Source organism: Notolepis coatsorum (genome assembly GCF_963971535.1).
Source record: "Notolepis coatsorum genome assembly, chromosome: 1".
NCBI lineage: Eukaryota > Metazoa > Chordata > Actinopteri > Aulopiformes > Paralepididae > Notolepis > Notolepis coatsorum.
Window position 1 is genome coordinate 292174237 of NC_140165.1, and position 20718 is coordinate 292194954.

The following is a 20718-nucleotide window of genomic DNA, read 5'->3' on the forward strand; positions in this document are numbered from 1 at the left end:
AGCCAATCTCCGACAGTTAGCGCTACCTTGTGTCAAAATACAAGTATTAAGCATTTCAAGGACCTTGTACGAACCCTCCCCCCTCCCTCCCATTTTCCCTCCCCTATCTTGCCCAATCCTACAAATACACAACAGGAAACATAGAACATACAAACACATATCTCTCTCACTCATCCTTCCTTCTCATTATCCTAGTGTCTTTAGCCAGTGTTAATTTAGTCAACGAAAATGTTATCCCCTGATAAAAAAGAGAAAAATCTTATTCCCAGGCGGTCTCCAATCCAAGTACTAACGAGGCCCGACCCTGTTTAGCTTCCGAGATCTGATGAGATCGGGCGTTATCAGGCTGGTTTGGCCATAAGCAAGAGGTGCTGTCGATAAAGGCATATTTATAGATGACAACAGACATTATTGTGTCACATGGTATGGTTCGCACACTGGCTATATCTATATTCTATATTATAGCTATGGAGAAAATAGTCCGGCTCATTTGACAGACACTATTTGTAGTCTAATATGTAAAAAAGAGTTAATTTATGTGTTAACCCGTGGCGAATATTGTATAGTTTCAGAGTGATCTGGGCAAATTCCTGGAAGCTGAGTGTTGTAATGGGGTGTTTAGGAGAAGTGTGTAGAATTCAATCGCAGGACAGAGATGGGTGAGAGAGACGAGGCACGAGTCGATGTTCAAGAAACAGGCTTTACTGAGCATTAGCAAACGAGGAGCGTTACAAAGGACAAACAAAACCGAACTTCAAAACACGGGAAACCAAAACCTCAGCAAAGCTGGAAAACGTGGAAGGATATACAGGAACGGACTCACAGGGAAACACAGGATAACAAGGGCAATTCCGCGAACGGCAGGAATGGCAAGGAACAGGACAGGATAACGGCAGAACAGGGAGCTTCACACAGGCAAGGTAGGCAGTACACAGGGTGAACAGAACAATGGCGCAACAAGGAAGTCAGGAAGAGACAGGGTATATATGCAGACACTAATTACAACAAGAACAGCTGGGGGCTGACATACTAGGACACATGAATATCAATACACACACTGGGAACACAGGACTAGATTAGAACACATGAACATACTAGGGAGCACACAGGACAGATAGCAGATACACAGGGAGCATGATTGTAGAGAACAAGGCAGAGACTAAACATGACAGATAAAATAAAGACATGAGAATAAATGCCGACGTGAGTCCTAACGTTGACACGCCACAAGATGGCGCCAGAGGATTGTCTATGAGTCCGTGGCTGGAAGAGGGCACCAGAGGATAGCAGTTCGTAAAGTTCATGAGGCCATAGGGATTGTTCGTGGGGCCATAGAATGCTGATTGTGACACTGAGTTATGGAGCGCTATGTGCATTTCACGAAAGTGTTTGTGTTGCTCGCCTGGACACGATATTATTTCCAAATCAAAGGTATATAATAGGTATTAGGTTTCATCATGAGGCATCAAAGGGGGGGGGGGGGGGGGTCGTTTTGTGATGCTCTGATCGTCAGCAACGGCATACGTTTTCACACGTTTTGAATACTACATACGTTGATCGTTGCGATCGATGTGAAATCATTGTAGGATCAAAGTAGGATTGATGTCATATAGTCCTTACCTTTGCTAGGAGTTATTCCAAAATGAATATTCCAATTGTCTGATCGCAATTTCCAGTATTGATGTCCATCGGGTCCCTGACATGAAAAGGCACAAAATATGCATCAAGTGTTCCAAGGTGCTCGAATGAAGCATTGCACTTGCCTGGGTCCAACTCTCAGCCCGACCATATAAATGTAACACACAGTGTGAAATAAGGTTTCAAAGGGTAGGCGATACTGCCACCTAGCAGGATTCGGCCGGCATTGCACTCTAGGGGTCTCAGAATGAGTTCCAATGATAACACTGAGGTCCGTGAGTGTATAGAATATTACAATCGAAAAAAAGAAAAAACTGACCAAAATAACGAATATACTCGTTATTGGCAGTTAAACGCTGGTGGCCAATAATGAGTATACTTGTGATTGGCGCAGACAGTGTAATCATGGTCTGTTTTAAACAGCTTTTAATTACATTGTTTCAACTGCTGTGCCTTCTCTTGTCTCCATTGAGGGAATGATAATTCCCACAGCTGAGCAAAAGAAGTAAAGCTTACGGCACCTGGTATTCCCAGGCGGTCTCCCATCCAAGTACTAACCAGGCCCGACCCTGCTTAGCTCCCTCTCTCTCTCCTCTCTCTCTCTCTCTCTCTCTCTCTCTCTCTCTCTCTCTCTCTCTCTCTCTCTCTCTCTCTCTCTCTCTCTCTCTCTCTCTCTCTCTCTCTCTTCCAAAGCACTTTACAATTGGTTACTCACATTTTACCCATTCACTCACACATTCACCAGGAATCGAAGCAGGAACCTCCGGATTGCCAGATGACTGCTCTACCTCCCGAGCCACTGTCACCCCATACTACATACATCTGATTAGCACTACGTAGTACTCATTTGTATATGTTGTACCCAGTTTAACCTCTTCCACCCGTGATAAATTAATCTGTCTAGACTGTATGACATAATGTTGCGTTTTTTTCCAAAAAATGTATCCAAGACCAAGAGTAAACATCCTAACCATGTCACAACAGCAATCATAGTGTATATTTTCAGCAATATGTTTGTTTACCAATAGGTTAAAGTGTTATTAGTGAGATTTTAGTTTTTGAAATGTGATAATATTTTCACGGAGGTCGGCCATTTTGAATCGCCGAATGATGATGATTTGTAGACATATGAGCACAGTTCATCCAGAGCTCTCAATGAGCGTTGACATTTAGAAAAACTACAGTACCCAGGAAATTCTAGCCTCAAGCAAGCAAATTACTTGTGTATGATTTTTCTTTATTTCTCTTATTTCTCGGGATACTATATCACAAAACTGAACGTTATTGGCATAGATTGGAGCGCAGTTAGTGTGTCTACCTTCTGTGAACATTTAGCAACAATCCGCGTTGCAAACGGATAAAAAATGGCGGACCTGTCGCAAAAATAAAAAGCTGACTGTATTTAAAGTAGATTTCATTATCGGTTCTTCATGCATGCCTGGTGATATTAAATCCAAATTGAACTCTGCCATTGGAAAGAGTAGATTTGGCCCGATGGGCAAGTTGGCTATAATAAGGTCATTTATAGGCCTCATATTCTATATTCTATAATAATATTTCAAATAGCATGGGTCCGGATGGCAGAATTCAGTACTGTATCTACAAAACATTCTGTTTAATCATCTTCCCTTTATTCAGTCTGTCAAAAAATGTGTATCTCCAACCAGTGTCAGCACTCAACCCAGTTGTAATGCCAGTACCTTGATAAAGGGACCATTGGCCAAGGTACTGGCATTACAACTGGAGTTGGAGTTGGTACTGGCATTACAACTGGAGCTGGTCCTTTGACCAAGGTACTGGCATTACAACTGGAGTTTGTCCCTTGACCAAGGTACTGACATTACAACTGGAGTTGGTCCCTTGATCAAGGTACTGGCATTACAACTGGAGTTGGTCCCTTGACCAAGGTACTGGCATTACAACTGGAGTTGGTCCCTTGATAAAGGTACTGGCATTACAACTGGAGTTGGTCCCTTGACCAAGGTACTGGCATTACAACTGGAGTTTGTCCCTTGACCAAGGTACTGGCATTACAACTGGAGTTGGTCCATTGCACTGTGTGGCTGCCCCACTGCCCCTAAATAACTATGATGAGTCAAATGCAGATGGCACATTTCCCCAAGGGGATTAATAAAAGTATAACTTAACTTAGAAAACAATGACCACACAAACTGTGGATCTCCTCACCACCACACCAATTCTTACTGGCCCAGGGAAGAACCCCTAGTAGGCTACACATCTCCCTCCAGAGTAAGCCAGGTCCGATTGGAAGTGTAGTGTGTAGAGGCAGTATTGATTGATTGATTGATTGATTGATTGATTGATTGATTGATTGATTGATTGATTGAAAAGTTTATTAACAGATTGCAGAATGGGTAGAGTACAGTACAGCTCAATACATACAATTGTTAAGGGGATGCAGACCAGAGAAAGACTTTCGTCTTGTTTACATCAGGGTCCCCCATTTTCAATTCATCATAACATATATGACATACATGACATACAGATAGACAGTATTGCTACATCTATACATTTATGACATATCAGATTTGCAAATACAATACTGTTTGTGATACAAAAGTGTCCAGAAAAAGAGTGTATATACATTTGACGTAGAAACTGTACATTGGAGGAGGTTGGGTGGGTGGGGTGGGGTTGGGTGGGTGGGGGCTGTACATTGGAGGTGGGGGGGGGTACAAGTACAAGTACTGTACAACTGGGTTAGGACATTTGTAGGGGCCAGTTTCGAATTGCAGTCTCCCGTAGGTGTTTTTTGAGAGTGTTTTTGAAAGTGGGTAGTGACTCACATTCCTTTACAGCTTTGGGTAGGGCGTTCCACATTGATGTGGCATAATTGCAAAACGTGTTTAGTCCCTTGTTTGAGCCGAATCTGGGTTTAACATGATTTGTGGAGCTCCCTCTGGTGTTGTGATCGTGGTATTCACTCACCTTTGGGCAGTATTTTGACATGTACATGGGTACCTTGGTCGCGTAGTGTATCTTGTAGACCAGGCCCATTGCAAGTTGCTGTACTCTGTCGTCTACTCTAAGCCATCCTAGGTTGTCAAAGTGGGCAGGGGTGAGGTGGGTTCTAGGAGTCAGGTCAAGCAGTAGTCTGACTAGCTTGTTTTGAGATGTTTGTAATTTGTTTTTTAGTGCCTTTGAGGTGCTTTGGTACCATGAGGTGCAAGCATAGTCGTAGTACCCTTGAATGAGTGCTCCTGCCAGAGTCTTCAGGGTATTCTTGTTTACCAGAGAGGAGATCCGGTACAAGAATCGAGTTTGTTGGTTGACTTTTTTTATTACATTGGATGCCCTAATGGTATTGGATCTTGGGGTAATACTGGGCTCTCTGTATCTGAGAATTTCACCAATACTAACATAGGATATCATGGATCAAGACCAAGAGCCATGTGTAGCATGTCAGAAATCAAAGCAATGCAACTTGATTGTCTGTGTGTACAGATCTCTATAATGGAGAAAGGGGATTATATCAATCAAATGTTGCCAAATGACCCAAAACGAATGGTATAATTCTATGCTTCTTAGTAGATGTATTAGATCAGTTCAGTACTCTGTTTGATGTTTGACAGACTCATGATTTAAATAGACTTACCTAATGCTTGCAGATGGCTGGTTCCACTGTAACACAAACGATGAGGGCTAAGCTATAAAGGAAGATGACCTGTGCCTTAATGGGCTATCATGGATGCTATGAGATAGCTGGACTCACACACAATATTTACTGTGTGTCTGATAAGGTGTGATGGCTCATGTTTTGCCTAGATTATGTTACTGATGGTAGTAATTTATAGGCCTCATATTCATTCATTCATTCATTCATTCATTCATTCATTCATTCATTCATTCATTCATTCAGTAGAGTGTTGTGTTCACTAATAGTTAAAGACAGTAGAGGTTCATTACTTTATTATCTAAAGATGGTTTGATTGATTGATTGATTGATTGAAAACTTTATTAACATATTGCAGAATGGGTACAATACAGTACGGCGCAATAAAAAACAACTGCTAAGAGGATGCAGACCAGAAAAATACTTTTGTCTTGTTTACATTGGGGTCCCCCATTTTCAATTCATCAGGACATTTATGACATACAAGACATACAGATATACAGAAATGTGTAGTAAAAAGAGATCATAAAAAATGTTTACATCCGAAAGGGAAGAAATTGTACATTGGTGGGGAGGGGGGGGGGGGGGGGGGGGGAGATTTGGACATTTACAGGGTCCAGTTTCTAATTCCAGCCACCTGTAGGTGCTCTTTGAGAGCGGTTTTGAAGGAGGGTAGGGATTCACATTCCTTCACGGTTGTGGGTAGGGCATTCCACATTATTGTGGCATAATTGTGAAACGTGTTTAGTCCCTTGTTTGAGCCGAATCTGGGTTGAACATGATTTGTGGAACTCTCTCTGGTGTTGTGGTCGTGGAATTCACTGACCTTTGGGAAGTATTTCGACATGTACATGGGTATCCCAGTGGTGTAGTGTTACTGTACTCTGTCGTCTACTCTAAGCCATCCTAGGCGGTCAAAATGTGCAGGGGTAAGGTGGGTTTTATGAGTAAGGCCAAGCAGTAGTCTGACCAGTTTGTTTTGTGATGTTTGTAGCCTTGTTTTTAGGGCCTTTGAGGTGCTTTGGTACCATGAGGTGCAAGCATAGTCGTAGTACCCTTGAATGAGTGCTCCTGTTAGAGTCTTCAAGGTATTCTTGTTTACCAGAGAGGAGATCCGGTACAAGAATCTTGTTCGTTGGTTGACTTTTTTGATTACATTGGTTGCCATTTTGTCACAGGAAAGATTTGCCTAGGATGGAACCCAGGTAGGTAATTTCATCTTTCCTTGTGACAATAATGTCACCCACTGTAACAGAGAAGCCGTTGGCCTTGGTGAGTTTGCTATTTGATCCAAAGAGAATGGATTCTGTTTTACCCAGGTGTAATGATAGTTTGTTATCAGCGAGTCAAGTGCAGATTCTGCCGAGTTCAGAGCTGAGGGCTTTTTCAACCTGCAACTTGTCCCTGTCAGAGACCAGCAGAGTCGTCTGCGAACAGGAACAAGTTGCAGTCACAAGCTGATGACATGTTATTTGCATAAATTAGGAACAGTAAAGGTCCTAGAGTGTACCGTTCACCTCCACCATCTGTTCACTCCCCTCCAGGTAGGATTGCATCCAGCTCACTGATGAACTATCAAAACCAATTGCTTTTAGCTTATCAATCAGAATGGAGTGAGTGACAGTGTCGAAAGCCTTTTGGAGGTCCAGCATGACCAATGACCATGCCGTAGTATTTACCCGCGTCCACCTCGTGTTTGATGTGGTCGTTCAAATAGAGAAGGCATGTGTCAGTAGAATGGGATGTTCTGAAGCCAGATTGGAATTCAAGGTACTTTTCGACCTGTTCGTAGAGGTAGACAGTAGAGGCGATTACTTCATTATCTAAAGATGGTAAGTTAGAGTGTTTTGTTCACTCGTAGTTAAAGACAGTAGAGGTTGAGTAGTTTCTTGTGATGTATCACATTCACACTCCAACTGATTTAGATGAACTTTCACAACTGCAAATACACGGGCTGTCCAAAGAAACTCAAAACAGACTTATATGGTTCTTCAGTGAGAAGGTTCAATTGGTGACTTCTACCTGAGTGGAACCTTTGCCTCGTTTGCTCAGTTGCAAGAAACATATGAACTCCCTAGGAGTCATTCCTTTCAGGTTACTGCAAATCAGAAACATACTCATTTAGCCCTCAATTCCAGATAGGTGCCTTCTCCAAAATATCCTGACAGAAAGGTGTCATATTTTTTGTATTTCAAGATTCAAGATTCAAGAGCTTATTCATCACATACATACCAGGGCATACAGTGAAATGTGGTTGGCCATGCCCGCTACGATTGTGCAATAAAACAATAGTAATAATAATAATAATAATAATAATAATAATAATAATAATAATAATAATAATAATAATAATAATAATAATAATAATAATAATAATAATAATAAAAAGATAGAATAGACATGGTAAATAGACATTTTAGTCGCTTAAAGGCACTGGATCCTATGTACATTCCTATACAATGTGCAGTTTTTTTTTTACAACTTGCTGTTACTAACTATACTATACAACAATCACAACAAGTTATTTTCTTAAAGTGTCCTTTTCCTTCCTTTAAAGTGTCCTTTTCTTGTGTGTTTAAAGTTACCTGTGGTGCGTTTGTGTGTGTGCGAGTGCATGGTGTGTTGTGTGTGTGTATGTGTGTGTTCATGTGTGCTTGTGTGTGGAGAGATCAGTGTTCATTGTTCTGATGGCCTGAGGGAAGCGCTGTTTCGCCTTTTTTACCACAGTGTCTATGTGAGTTGACCATGTCAGGTCCTCTGTGATGTGGACTCCCAGGTATTTAAAACTGCTCACCCTATCTACGTTAGCCTCATTTATCCACAGTGGCTTGTGTGTCCCGTGCTGTATTCTCCTAAAATCCACGATCAGCTCCTTGGTTTTACCAATGTTCAGGAGTAGGCTGTTATCCCGGCACCAACGTGACAGTACATCAACCTCCTCCTGGTAGGCCTTCTCGTCATTGTTAGAGATCAGCCCCACCACCACCGTGTCGTCCGCAAACTTCACTATGGAGTTGGAGCTGAACCTGGCCACACAGTCATGTGTGTACAGTGAGTACAGCAGAGGACTGAGAACACAGCCCTGTGGGGACCCGATGCTCAGGGAGATTGAGTTGGAGGTGTGTCCACTTACCGTGACCGCCTGGGGCCTGTCGGTCAGAAAGTCCAGGATCCAGGCGCTCAGGGCGGTGTTCAGACCCAATCAGCTTGTCAACCAGTCTGGTGGGGACTATGGTGTTGAAAGCTGAACTATAGTCAATGAACAGCAATCTCACATATCCCCCCTTCTGACTATCAAGGTGAGAAAGGGTGTTGTGCAGTACCTGGAAGACTGCGTCGTCAGTGGACATGTTTGTCCTATATGCAAACTGCAATGGGTCCATGTTACTGGGGAGGGAGGCACAGATGTAATCCTTGACCAGCCTCTCAAAGCATTTCATGACCACAGAGGTGAGTGCCACCGGTCTGTAGTCATTTAGGCCTGCTGGGGAGGAGTTTTTTGGCACAGTGATTATAGTGGACACCTTGAAGCAGGCAGGGACCACGGACTCGGCCAAGGATAGGTTGAATATAGTGGTGAACACTGGAGCCAGCCGATTGGCACAGGACCTAAGTATTCATCCTGTTATCCCATCCGAGCCTGCAGCTTCAACAAACGCGCCAGTGACGCCATTAGCCGGTGAGCTAACGTTGCCACTGTTCGCTCCCCGAATCTCGCGTAAAAGGAGTTAAGATCGTTCGCAAGGGAGGCATAGGCACTCTGTTTATATCTGGGCATGAGGAAAATGGCGTCATGATCACTTGCCAAATGGTGAGGCCGGAGTCGCCTTGTAACCCTGCTTGTAAGGGGTATAGCAGTGATCCAAAGGGTTCCCTCCCCTGGTTGTACATTTGATGTGCTGATAAAAGTTTGGCATAACCTTTTTTTAGGTTTGCTTTATTGAACCACCAACATGACCGCATCTGGATATTTGATTTGGTGTTGGTTCAATGAGTCCTGGAGGTCCGACAGTGCTTTGTCGGTATCTGCTTGCGGTGGGATGTAAACTGCGGTGACGATGACTGCTGTGAACTCTCCGGGGAGATAGAAGGGACAACACAGAATGGTCAAATGTTCTAGGTCCGGCGAGCAGGAGTGGGAGAGGATTTTCACCGCCTCTGGGCTGCACCATCCGTTGTTTGTAAGGAAGCATACCCCCCCTCCTTTGGATTTCTCGGATTCAGCTGTCCTGTCCGCTTGGAAGATAATTGGGAAGGACCAGGAGCCACTCAGCAGCATCCACAAGAAATGGACAGTTAAAAAGGCCTCCCAAATAGTTGTAGATAACACACACACCCTTCACACCCATTACAAACTAATGCCCTCAGGCCGTCGATACAGAGCCTCATCACTGAACAAAAGGGGCTTAGGTAGCTTTGTGCCAACCTCCATCAGACTGCTGAACACCTAGGTCTGGTGGAGGCCTCCCCCCCCCCCCCCCCCAGGTCTTTCGACTACTTAAAATAGACTCCCCCTTCCACCTGATGGACATATTATGTACCTGTACTACTATTATTTATTATTTATATACATACAGAACTGCTGTCGTATATTTCTAAATGAAAACATGAACATAGCCAACTGAAATGTACAAGGTAATGATTAGAAAGACAAAATGCTGATTGATAGAAGGGCCATTTAGATATCCCCTTGTGAGTTATTTCTGTGACCCTAGGCTTGAGAGGGAGATAGGGCAAAAGACTGTTTATGACGTTAATGCACATTCCACTGGTTGGTTAGCAGCTGTGGTTTAGGCCACCTCCAACTGACAAGAGAGGAGATCATTATCTTTGAAGGAAGGAACTAAAACAAAACGGAAATAACAGTTGAGATACACGGCAGCTGCTGACGAAGACCCAGAGGTCAGAAAGGTGACACAGACTATTTGGAAATCTCCCCTTACACAGTAGAATGCCACCAGTTACATCGTTTGTTAATTAATGTTAATACTGAACAAAATACTTAATGATCAAAATAGAGCTACAACCTAGATTACAGATTACTTTAGAATAGGAAAAACAAACAGTAAGATAAATAGTTCAATCAAATAAAGTAAAAAGTGGACCCAACTGAAGACAAGACAGTGAGTCACTGGCTAGACAATAAAGAATTATCTTAGTATTCTAAAATTCAATTACAGAATGGTAAAGAGTTTGTAGATGGAAATAGCTCATGTTTTATTATCTATGCATCAAGAGCCAGTCTGTCTCCCCATAGACTATGAAAACTGTTGTCACAAGAAGCATGAAGAGATGGCACGCATTAAACTAATCAATGATTAAACAGCCCGGCAAGATTCTATGGTGAAACGGTTGTGTCAGCAGAATAAGTGTAACATGTTGAGACAAGCCGGCTACAAGGAATATGGCCAAATAAGGAAAGGCAGATTATAGACGTGAATAGGCAGGCAGGGACGCTCTCTCTCTCCCCCTCCCCCTCTCTCTCTCTCTCTCTCTCTCTCTCTCTCTCTCTCTCTCTCTCCCCCTGATAAAAAGGGCTGATGGCGACACACAAAAAAGAAGACACACCAGAAAGGACCTGGAGAGACACACAGAACTCGAGAGCCGAGCCTGAGACACAGCGAGAAGGATCCTGAGAGCATGGAGACACAGAGCCATGGACACAGACGATGACAGAGATCGCATCGCAGCTGGAGCGCTGAAAACCTCCACCGACAGAGGGAGACTCGCCAAGCCGGCTACGGGAGAGCCGATGACACAGAGAGCCATTGAGACCAGATGGCCGAGCCGAGGTTCATAGCAGACTCCGCCGATACGAAATCAAGCACTCCCTGCCTGATCGGCGAGGAGACCAGGTTGCCTTGACAACCAGACCAGCGAACCACGAGAGAGAAGGCGCCTGTTGGCCTGGAAACCAAGACAACAACCAGAGAACCGCACCGGAAGAAGAAAACTCTGATCACCCTAGCTGATCCGAGCATGGACAACAGCCACATGAAAGAGACAATTAGATTGAACCAAAGAGACTATGTACTTGTTGATTCCTAAGCTGTGGTATTAATAAACACCGCAGTTATTTTGACCACTTTGTCAGCAGTCTCTCCTTACTTGAACCGAACATCTGAGAACTACCTAACCAATGCAGGAGAAGGGTGATATAGAAAACTATACGATCAATGAACTTAGATAGAGATAAATGAAGAACAGAGAGATACTTCACTGCTCCACATGGTTTTTAATATATCATGCTTTAAGTACTGTAGTTTTAATGTAGTTGGTGTTTTTTTTATATAGTGGTGAGTGTCTATGTATTGTGACTGTATGTTTGTCTTTCAACTACTGCACAAATGAAGTTCCGAAAGGAAAATAAAGTAATTTGAAGTTGAAATTGGAAGATGGAGAAGGACTCTGACAGGGTGATGATTTGATCTGGTGGTAATGGTGTTAGCCATGTCTCTGTCAGACAAAATATATTGCAGTCTCTCATGTCCTGTTGAAATCTAATCCTCGCCCTGAGATCATTCAGGTCAGATTGTATTCACTACAATCTGTCAATCCCCCCTCTATGACCCCTCTATGACAGCAATCAAAACTGCATGGGAAAATGAGCTGATTGAAGAGATGAATGCTTGATGATTAATTATCAACTCTAGGCATTGTTTCTTTCAGATGAATGCTTGCTCTATCAACTCTAGGCATTGTTTCATTCAGATTAATGCATGCTCTATCAATTCTAAGCATTGTCTCTTTCAGATTAATGTGTGCTCTATAAACTCTAGGCATTGTCCACAGACTTCACTAGATGTCAAAGCTTCACAAGATGTTTCAGACATCTCTTCACTGTGTGACACATGCAATATGACAGAGGCAAATCTCCTCCATAGCTTTGCTCTCTCCCTCTGTCCCAGGACAGAGAAATATTGGGCAAAGATTTGTCAAATTCTTCAGAGAATAACACATTAAAGGGGACATATCTTGCTATTCCTTTCGATATTTGGGCAACTTTACACAATTCCTGTGAGTCTATGGAACACATCTGTAAAAAAAGAAATCCCAAAAAAAATCATTGTTTTGTATTTCTAATCAAGTATTCAAAAGCAGCATTTTTCCACTTCAAGATTCCAAGCTGTTTTGGCCCCGCCCATAAGCGCTTTGAATGACAGTCACCCACACAGCGTGATACATACGAGAGAGAGCGAGAGAGAGAACGAGCGAGAGAGAGAGAGATAGAGACAGAGACAGAGAGAGGGAGAGAGAGAGAGGAGAGATGCGTCCCGAAAACACATGTCACACACAGTTGGGTTTGTGTGTAAATGCTCCGAGACGAGGGAGAGAGAGAGAGGAGAGATGCGTCCCGAAAACACACACACACAGTTGGGTTTGTGTGTAAATGCTCCGAGACGAGGGAGAGAGAGAGAGGAGATATGCGTCCCGAAAACACACACACGCAGTTGGGTTTGTGTGTAAATGCTCCGAGACGAGGGAGAGAGAGAGAGAGGAGAGATGCGTCCCGAAAACATACACACACAGTCGAGTTTGTGTGTAAATGCTCTCGTTGGTCCATATCCCTCTCTCCCTCTCTCTGTCGACACCCGAGCAACCCGTTTGAGAAAGTAATTCCACTCGCTCTGTTGAGCGAATTGTTGATTGTGGGCGGTGACTACAACCAGTGCCTTATTCACGTCAGCAAAACAGTCAAATCAGAACGGCTTAGTTGAGTGAGGGAGGATCTTGTGAACTCGAGACTAGACTGATGAGTCAAAATGAGGATTAGCGACACAGACCACATTGATATATACCCCCATTGCTAGGAAACAATGCTAAACACTGGAAAAGGCCATTTATAAGACACAGGACCTTTAATGTCCACATTGAGCCTGATTGTTTCTTAATTGTACTGGGAATTCCAAATTCCACATCTTTATTAAAAGGAGCACAGCATCGAGTTCTCTCCTATGGTCTGATTACAGCTAGAAAATTATAATATTGACAATCTGGAAGAAGAAGGAAGTTCCTTCCTTTGAGCTGTGGCTTCAATGAAATGACAGGTATACCCTTCACCTTGAACAAAAACAAGGTTTTCTCTGAAGAATAGAGTCACTCACAAATAATATGTGTCCGCCCTCGTCTGTTACCTAGGAAACAACCCATTGTGGACACTCCATTATTACTTTTCAACTCTTCTTTTTCTTTTTGTTTTTTTATTACCTTCCATTGCTACCTTTATTGTCACATTATTACTGAGCAGAAAGGGAGGTTGGCTGGATGGCTGTGCAAAGAGTATTTTATTTGTGCTTATTTATGTTGGATATTATTTGTCGTATTCTCTCGCTTTGTTTTTCTTAAATGAAAATGTAGACTGCGTTTTCTTATGTCCTACATCTTGAATTTGTTTTTATATAAAACAGCCTTGACAAACAGACCAGCGAACCACGAGAGAGAAGGCGCGTGTTGGCCTGGAAACCAAGACAACAACCAGAGAACCGCACCGGAAGAAGAAAACTCTGATCACCCTAGCTGATCCGAGCATGGACAACAGCCACATGAAAGAGACAATTAGATTGAACCAAAGAGACGATGTACTTGTTGATTCCTAAGCTGTGGTATTAATAAACACCGCAGTTATTTTGACCACTTTGTCAGCAGTCTCTCCTTACTTGAACCGAACATCTGAGAACTACCTAACCAATGCAGGAGAAGGGTGATATAGAAAACTATACGATCAATGAACTTAGATAGAGATAAATGAAGAACAGAGAGATACTTCACTGCTCCACATGGTTTTTAATATATCATGCTTTAAGTACTGTAGTTTTAATGTAGTTGGTGTTTTTTTTTATATAGTGGTGAGTGTCTATGTATTGTGACTGTATGTTTGTCTTTCAACTACTGCACAAATGAAGTTCCGAAAGGAAAATAAAGTAATTTGAAGTTGAAATTGGAAGATGGAGAAGGACTCTGACAGGGTGATGATTTGATCTGGTGGTAATGGTGTTAGCCATGTCTCTGTCAGACAAAATATATTGCAGTCTCTCATGTCCTGTTGAAATCTAATCCTCGCCCTGAGATCATTCAGGTCAGATTGTATTCACTACAATCTGTCAATCCCCCCTCTATGACCCCTCTATGACAGCAATCAAAACTGCATGGGAAAATGAGCTGATTGAAGAGATGAATGCTTGATGATTAATTATCAACTCTAGGCATTGTTTCTTTCAGATGAATGCTTGCTCTATCAACTCTAGGCATTGTTTCATTCAGATTAATGCATGCTCTATCAATTCTAAGCATTGTCTCTTTCAGATTAATGTGTGCTCTATAAACTCTAGGCATTGTCCACAGACTTCACTAGATGTCAAAGCTTCACAAGATGTTTCAGACATCTCTTCACTGTGTGACACATGCAATATGACAGAGGCAAATCTCCTCCATAGCTTTGCTCTCTCCCTCTGTCCCAGGACAGAGAAATATTGGGCAAAGATTTGTCAAATTCTTCAGAGAATAACACATTAAAGGGGACATATCTTGCTATTCCTTTCGATATTTGGGCAACTTTACACAATTCCTGTGAGTCTATGGAACACATCTGTAAAAAAAGAAATCCCAAAAAAAATCATTGTTTTGTATTTCTAATCAAGTATTCAAAAGCAGCATTTTTCCACTTCAAGATTCCAAGCTGTTTTGGCCCCGCCCATAAGCGCTTTGAATGACAGTCACCCACACAGCGTGATACATACGAGAGAGAGCGAGAGAGAGAACGAGCGAGAGAGAGAGAGATAGAGACAGAGACAGAGAGAGGGAGAGAGAGAGAGGAGAGATGCGTCCCGAAAACACATGTCACACACAGTTGGGTTTGTGTGTAAATGCTCCGAGACGAGGGAGAGAGAGAGAGGAGAGATGCGTCCCGAAAACACACACACACAGTTGGGTTTGTGTGTAAATGCTCCGAGACGAGGGAGAGAGAGAGAGGAGATATGCGTCCCGAAAACACACACACGCAGTTGGGTTTGTGTGTAAATGCTCCGAGACGAGGGAGAGAGAGAGAGAGGAGAGATGCGTCCCGAAAACATACACACACAGTCGAGTTTGTGTGTAAATGCTCTCGTTGGTCCATATCCCTCTCTCCCTCTCTCTGTCGACACCCGAGCAACCCGTTTGAGAAAGTAATTCCACTCGCTCTGTTGAGCGAATTGTTGATTGTGGGCGGTGACTACAACCAGTGCCTTATTCACGTCAGCAAAACAGTCAAATCAGAACGGCTTAGTTGAGTGAGGGAGGATCTTGTGAACTCGAGACTAGACTGATGAGTCAAAATGAGGATTAGCGACACAGACCACATTGATATATACCCCCATTGCTAGGAAACAATGCTAAACACTGGAAAAGGCCATTTATAAGACACAGGACCTTTAATGTCCACATTGAGCCTGATTGTTTCTTAATTGTACTGGGAATTCCAAATTCCACATCTTTATTAAAAGGAGCACAGCATCGAGTTCTCTCCTATGGTCTGATTACAGCTAGAAAATTATAATATTGACAATCTGGAAGAAGAAGGAAGTTCCTTCCTTTGAGCTGTGGCTTCAATGAAATGACAGGTATACCCTTCACCTTGAACAAAAACAAGGTTTTCTCTGAAGAATAGAGTCACTCACAAATAAGATGTGTCCGCCCTCGTCTGTTACCTAGGAAACAACCCATTGTGGACACTCCATTATTACTTTTCAACTCTTCTTTTTCTTTTTGTTTTTTTATTACCTTCCATTGCTACCTTTATTGTCACATTATTACTGAGCAGAAAGGGAGGTTGGCTGGATGGCTGTGCAAAGAGTATTTTATTTGTGCTTATTTATGTTGGATATTATTTGTCGTATTCTCTCGCTTTGTTTTTCTTAAATGAAAATGTAGACTGCGTTTTCTTATGTCCTACATCTTGAATTTGTTTTTATATAAAACATACTTGACAAACAGAAAACTTGAACACAGAGTTAATATGGTTCTTCGTCTTCTGTATAAAATTTCACCCACCGCATCGGTAACACTTTACAGTATAATATAAATGTTTTGATGGTACTTTGGCAGACATATGGCATATAAAAGTGTCACAGAGAGTGTCTCATCTAAACTTTGCAATTCATTACCATAGTCTGGGCTCTGGTTTTTAAATATCCCATTGAAGTCATGTATAACCAAGGTGTTAGTTTTCTCATCCAGTGTACCTAGAACGAGTGATAAAAAAAAAACTTGTACACAGGAAATGGAATTTTGTTTGTCACAGCAACCCTGGTCCAAAATGGCTATGTGTTTTCACTATAACATCCACACTCCTACATTGTAGGCGCTTACCCAAGAACCGATCCATTGCAAGTGGAATATTTCCACACCCACAGACCCATGGCACAATGAGAACAGAGGCATTCTCAATGGAAACTGACAGTGGAAACTATAGCGGCGCCACATCTTAATCTTAATCAAACTGTCCTCGTTCCTTGTTCTCTGAATGTTTTCAAGGGTACACATACAGTAGCGGACAATCGCGCTTGTCTAAAGGGAACGCATGCTCCTTTTGTCAAAAGTGCATTCGGTCGTTGAGGAACTCTCTGTGTAGCGGTAGATTCGCTGCGGAACCCTCTGTCGAGGGTTAAAAGGTACATCAAATGTGGAAAAAGGTGGCCGCGCGGTCTTTAATCATTTTCCATGCAAGAGAGATCACACAGAATGTTCCGTTCTTCACGTTCTCCCAGGTCAGGAAAAGTCATGGTTTTATTAAACCGACCAAATAGACATGAATAGATCAGGGGGGGTGGAAATTAATCGTTGAGGGGCAGCGGCAAAATCTAATTAAGAGACAGAAAATGGATTTTCCAACCTTTGTCATCAGGGTCTAACCTTAAACTCACTTGAAGGGGTTTACATTCGGCCGGCAAGGTAAATGGCCATTAGTAAAGGAGACGTGAGGAGACAGAGCACACAACTTGGCGGGAAACGGGAACCGTTTTGACCATCAAACACTGATGTCTTCGAAGTTATAGGTCCTACATATTGCAGAGACCATGAGGAAACCTGTTGTAAATTTTTTTAATAAAAAACAATAGATAAAGATCACCAATATTTGATTGCCCGGGCACAAATCGAATGTCTTGAATAGATGGGTATATTTTACTGTAAATTCTATTTTTCAGCAGTGTACACATCCTCTACTTTCTTCTCTCCTGATTATGCATCATCATCGTCATCATCTACCCTTGCATTCTGCATGGGTCATCGTTTCAGTAATGGTATTTGCATGCCATTATGCATTTTGACAACACTGTCTGTTTGAGGGTCACATTGCTGTAGTGTTCTTAGTGCTAAAGTCTTAGTACTGGACCCATTCTGGTCCAGTATGAGACATCATGAAACAAACAAACTACAAACAAACAAGACCGTTTAACCGTCACGTGTAAGATTCTACATACAGACAGTAGGCCATTATAATTTGAGAACCAAACATTGTAACATTCTAATAACAATGCCACAAAAATAGAAATCCAAGAAGGTGTAAAAAAAGAAAATAATAAAAAAGTTAAAGTAGAGCTGTGTGCCATGCTTATAGTCTACTGGAAAGCAAGCAGAACCTCGTTCTGGTGGTGAAATTGCTTGTGTGAAGATGGAGACGGCCCGGGCTTGACCACACAGTGAGGTGCGTCAGCTCTGAGGCTTCTGTCTGCTCTGATAGAATCACTGCCAGACCAGAGGGAAATTCAAGGGAAGCTGTCGCTGGGCCCATAACCCATAACAGAGGGGACCTGACAAGCAATTCCTTATACTTTGAACCTGACTAGAAAAAAAAGTAGTTTTGGAGTTAAACCAAGTCTGACAAGGTTTTCAGTTGGTTTCCACCGCCAATCAATAGAGATTTCCCCGTTAACAGAATGTGTGTGTGCTCTGCATATTAATCTGAAACTAGTGTTTATGTCGCTAAATAAATTCAAAGCGGCTCTCTCCGTATACTGAGCCTAATCAATTCATTTCCAACCTGAACCTGTCAGCTTGCTAAGTAAGAAAATCAATCAATAAAATGAATGACATATCTCAAATTATAGTGCAGTCATGACCGTATTACTTGTTAATTCAGAAAGTGATGCCTTGAGCATATCTAGTTTTGCACGAACGGACACTGTTCCTCAATGTGTGTGCATGTGCATTTTTTGAAAAGCGTATATTTATACTTTAAACTTATAGCACATGCATAAGCCTGGTCTCTTTTGAAAGATAACATTCTGAGGTTTCTTACACAATAAAGAAACATCACTTTTAGTGCTAATGAAATAGAGTAACATAGGGCTGAACTTGAGTTGTACTTGTAATTGTGTACTCACGTTTTTCTGTAGTAGTTGCAATATCCAAACAAATTGGTATAAGCTGGAAAACACAGTGGGTCCATAGCCCGAAGTCCTATGTAGCACAGTTCCACATTTCATAAAAATTCGTTCAGAAATGGGTGATTTAGAGCGATTTTGTGAAAAGAAAAAAAAAAGTTCTCCAGTAATCCATTTCCTCATTGACGGCAATGCATTCCGTGTGTTTTTCACGTCCTGTTTTCGCTCGTAAATTTTCACCTAGATCCCTGATTCGCACCCTGATATCATTGGAAAGCTACACTCATTGGCTACAACCCTGTCCAATCATTTTCGCAATCTGCGAATGATTGACAGTTCCAGAGCCTCGGGAGTCAGGGGTGGTAATCTGAGGCTTGCATGTACAAAGTCGCACGCCTGACATATCGGCATGTAATTCAAGAACCGCTGAACGGATTTGGTCGGGTGAGGTGGCATTCCAACAGCAACAAATAGGGCTTTAATTCTATATATTATATGTTTTATAAAAAATGCAGATCCGCTAGACGCTCGCAAAGGGCCGTGTCGCGCCGGTGGGCAAATTGTCCTAAAGAGGGCCATGGGCGGCGGGGCCCCCACCTGTTAAGAGGTTTTAAACATGTTTTACGTTTTTTGCTGAAACCCCCCACCCCCACTCAGATTATGCATTCTAGAGATTTAGTCTGATTGTTTTAGTCTTGTTCTTAACGGTTGTTTCTGTGCCTGTAACGAGCGAGCTGCTTTTATGATTATCGCACAAATATGATCATTATCTAGCAGTGGTGTGCAAGCCTATAGGCCTACTGTCAAACAAAATTCAGATCGACGTTGCAGATAAAATATTTTTTTCTCAAGATCCAGCAATAGCATAGCAATCGTATTGTTAAAAATGTTGTCAGACAAACTATTTTAGGTTCAACTTTAGGTAGAAAAGAGAAGATTTATGCACGGGCCGCCATCTTGTACACGCTCTGATATCTTCACACACATGTTATTTACTAAGGCGATTGTGGCAGAGATTCTGAATGGCTCGTTTCAAGAGGGAGGGTTCTTGTCACAGCTGAATTGCAGAAAAGGCACAATGCACATATTTAAAATGTTCTCAGTGTTGGGACAACGCCTCATTCTGTAAAAACAATGCAAAACACAGGAAAAGGCCATTTTCACAATAGGTTTAAAACCCACAGGCAGATAATCTCAGTACATTGTGTCAATCCACATTTCTCAAAGAATTTACAGATGAAAATAACCATCAGGGTTTGTTTTCACATCTGCGATACTTACTGGTTTTCTCATGAGATTAATTTAAGTAAAGTAATTGCATATTTCAAATGTATGCATGCATTACCTTCTGTTCGGAGAGGCTGGCTGTCAGAGGAGGTTAAGGCCTGTCATGGGTCGTTCCAGGCCAACTGTCCTCGCCAATAAAGTGTCCTTGTTGTCTTTGTTCTGTTGACATTAACTTTCCAAAGCGGACTAAGCAAATTCTAAATATAATACGGCAACACATTTAGCTACATTCACACTAGACAAATACATTCTGAATATAATATACACATTTTGCCACATATTAATTGGTAACAATGTAGACATACCTCTACTGTATACTAGATAAAAAACACATTTAGCTGAAGGTATACACTCCCTACCACAACAACCTTGGAGTTTGCTTTTGTAAAATATGAACTACCAACTATTTTGACCACACAGCAGCAACATGCTGTACATACAAATACTAATATTAATAGACTTGCTGAAATGCTGACAACTCATACAACCACCTGAATGACTCAGCCTATGAGTAATTGTAAAATAATCACAATAATAAATGAATTTTCTGAATTCACTTCGATAGATAATCAGCCAACAGTAGCAGCTGTTAAAATGGAACAGCGAGGGCCGAGCAAAAGCAGTCCCAGTGTCTTTATAGACGGACTCAAGTTCTGTGTATTACCACTGACATGAATCTGTGTGTGGCTGGAGAAGTGTGTGTGTGTGTGTGTGAGAAAGAGAGAGAGAGAGAGAGAGAGAGAGAGAGAGAGAGAGAGAGAGAGAGAGAGAGAGAGAGAGAGAGAGAGAGAGAGAGAG